The following is a 3,673-nucleotide window of genomic DNA, read 5'->3' on the forward strand; positions in this document are numbered from 1 at the left end:
CTCCTTGGTCTCACTCTTGCTAGGAAAACTATCCTAAAGAACCTTACCACTCTTTGTGACAATAGCATTGACCGGTCTCTTGGGATCTAGGCCTTGGGAAGGTAGATAAGAAGGACTAGCCTGGTCTTTCAAAGTATTAGCAAGTTGAGAAATTTGGTTTTCAAGCATCTTATTATGAGTCATCATTTCATTAAATTTCTTGTCACTTACAGTCATGTAAGTGTTCAACAACTTTGTTTGGTTTTCAATGATTTCTTCCAAATTGGTTCTATGAGAAGAAGAAGAGGATTGAACATAGGAATTATCATTTTGGGTCTTTGGAGCAAAACCGGGTGGGGGACCTTTTTAAGAGTTATTTTGAAAATTTCCCCTATTTTGATTGTTCCAATTACCTCTACCTTGATTATGGTTACCATAACCTTGGTTATGATTCCATAATTTTGGTTATGATTATGGCTACTATAACCTTAGTTGTTATAGTTACCTCGGGAATTTTGGTTCCCATGGTTCTTATTATCACCACCTTGGTTGTAGTTGTCAAAATTGCCATGGTTGTTGTAATTCCTATTCCATTGACCTCTTTGATTCTCAAACCTAGAATCATTATTGTTTGACACATAGTTCACATGCTCATTCACATTTCCATCTTGATCATCACAAACATCCATAAATGCATGAGGGCAATTAGAAACATCACGATCATACGACCCACAATCATCATAAAACAAGCATTCATTAGGCATGTTACTAGAAGAGGGAGGGGGTTGAGAATTAGAAGACATACCTCTCCCCTTAGATTGGGAGGGAAGAAACTTGGTAGGTAGCACTTTTCATCTTCGCCTTGATAGCGGACATCTCATTCCCCAAGTTTGTCACTTGTGAGGATAGATTGTTGATTGCATTTAGATGATCAACCAAGTACACTGAAGAGCTACTCTTGCTAGTTGACTCTCTTTCTCCATCTTGCCAATGTCTATAATACCTTACTACGTCTTCAATTATGTCTACCACTTCCTCTTCCATTTTGTTCATGATAGGACCTCCGGCTCCTCCATCTAAACATGGTTTTCCTTGAGGACTAAGACCTCCATAGAAAATTTGAATAATTTGGTAGGAAGGAATTCCGCGGTGAGGACATTCTCTTTGATACTCTTTGTATCTCTCCCATGCTTCATAGAGACTCTCACTAGGCTTTTGCTTGAAACCTTGAATCAAAGCTCTAGCCTCCGCCGTTTTCTTTTGTGGATAGAAACGGGATAGAAACCCCTTGGTCACTTCATTCCATGTCCTTAGAGAATTCGGCTTGACCTCCTTGTCTAGAAATTCCAAGGCACGCCTTATGAGTGAAAAGGGAAAAAGCTTGAGGCGGATGAATTCTTGGGAAATTCCATTCACCTTGATAGTATTGCAATATTTTTCAAACTCCTTGAGATAATTTAGCGGGCTTTCATGCTTGGCCCCGTTAAATTGTCGCCTCTCTATCAAAGTGATCATTACCGGTATTATTTCAAAGTCATTCGTCAGTGTTGTAGGTGGAGCAATCCCACTCTTAAATCTATATGCACCAGGAATCCCCAATTCTTTCAACGCCACCCTTGGATTTTCTCCCATTCTTGCTTGTTCCTTTTATTGTGGTTCTTCTTCACTTGAAATGCTAGGGCTCAAAGATCTTCTAGCACCCCTTAACCTTGCAATAGTTCTCTCAATTTCCGGATCAAATGGCACTAGTGAACGACCACGTGCTCTATGTATAAAATCTCAAAAGAAATGGTTAGTAGCACGGCTACAAGTGTAGCCTAAAAGAAAATCTTTTTGTATTTTCAATTAAAGATGAAATAGACTCAACAACTATAACAAAGCACCAATATCATTCCCCGGCAACGGCGCCATTTTTGACGTAGGGAAAAGTAGGTCATTTTCTACCCTTTCCTAGAGCCAAACAAAATTTATAAACACTCGACCAACCCAACATGAGTATATGGTAAGTCAAGGGTCAAACCCAAAGGAATGATTAGGTGCAAGCTATAGCCTAGGTAAAGCTACTTCGAAGATTGTAGAAAGATATGGTTGGTAACTAAGGTATCGAGAAAGCTAGATAAATCGAGAAATTCAATATACTAAACACTAGGGATATAGGTTCCATATGCAAGCTCAATGATTATGCTAATTGAAGGATCACTCAATCAATTCAAATATTGCAAAGGACAAACAATACTTGCAATCAAAGAAATTCAAGAACTATCTCCTATAAGCTAAGCTAGGGTTCACTATGAATGGCTAACTAGGAAAATCACAATCAAATTCAATCAATTAAAGAAATTCTCAAATCAAGGGTTCATGTCATTGAAATTTGCAATGCAATCTAGATTAATCTTATAGGTTGATCACTCCTAGTCTAATTAATCGCATGCACAACTATGTAAACCAATTTAATTGCAACAATTCAATCAATCAAGGATCATCAATTAGCAAAATCATCAATCTAACATGCTTCCCCTTCTCCCTAACAACTAACCTACTCACTAATCATGATGAAAATAAAAAGCACAACAAATTCAATCACAATCATATTCATTTCAAGTTTAATTAAGAAGGAATTCAATCACTCAACAAATTCTAAAGCAAAGAATGAAATTCATATCAAACATTCAAGAATTAAAGGAAATTGCAATAAAAGTAAATTTAAAGGGAAGAATTCTCACAAACTTTCATTGATGAGAAGAAGAAATCCAAGATCAAGTTGAAATCAAAGATCAAATTCAAGTATAATCTAGTAATCTTAAGCTTCTCTCTCTACTAAATCTGGAAAATAAGTGTCAAGTACAAAAATAATTCGTCCCCCCTAAAAAGGAAAAGTCTAAGGGTATAAATAGAAGAAACGAGCGAAGGGGGGCGGGGCACCTGGTGCGTGCGCACCACCAAGCCGCACGCGCGCACAGGTGTGTCTGTGTGCACGCACCCCCTGTGCCGCACGCGCGCACCCTTGCTTGGTGCTCATGGCCTTGCCTCCTTCGCTTGCTCGATCAATCTCCGCGCTCCCGAGCATCCCAATCATTGGTGCACTCAAGGAGATGCTCGTGGGAAGGGTAACTCCTTTATCTTCTAAGCACTTGAACGCCTCAAGCCAAAGCATTGCTTCCAAGGCCCTCGAGCTTGCGGAGCTAGCTTGAATTGCATATTTGGAATCCCGAACTTAGCTCCATCAACTTTCTTGAATGCACTCGAGCTTTCTCCTTGGTGATCAAATCTCGGGAAACTTAACACTCCTACAAAACAAGTCAAGGAAACAAAGAAGCGAGAGAAATAGTCGAGAAATGAACAAAATGACAAGAAAACCATTAAAAACATGCATTTCTCTAAACTTACACACAAATACGCAAAGCAAGCATTATTATATAAAAACACGACAAAAAGGACTAAAAACAAGAGTAAAACTATAAAGAAAACCTAGCCTAAGAGTGCCATAAATGACACTCATCACTATGTTGGTTGATTTAAGTGAACTTAATTTATCATCACAACATTCAAAATCTTCAACATGCATCTATCATATAATTCATATTTAAATATTCATAAATAGATATATATCAAAAACATAAATAAAGATGCATTTGGCAATTAGCATGACCCCTTGAGTCTTCAAGTCTTCAAGGGACGGCTTTTGCAACTTCAT

General features: G+C 38.2%; 1 non-coding gene across 1 annotated transcript; it reads left to right on the forward strand.

Moving 5' to 3' along the window:
- The first annotated feature begins 1,120 nt into the window (after positions 1-1,120).
- LOC145569566 (small nucleolar RNA R71) lies at positions 1,121-1,226 on the forward strand. Its single transcript, XR_014096159.1, has one exon. It is a non-coding gene; the product is annotated as a small nucleolar RNA R71 (small nucleolar RNA).
- The last annotated feature ends 2,447 nt before the right edge of the window (positions 1,227-3,673 follow it).

This window comes from Chenopodium album, chromosome 11, assembly GCF_948465745.1.
Source record: "Chenopodium album chromosome 11, dcCheAlbu1.1, whole genome shotgun sequence".
NCBI lineage: Eukaryota > Viridiplantae > Streptophyta > Magnoliopsida > Caryophyllales > Amaranthaceae > Chenopodium > Chenopodium album.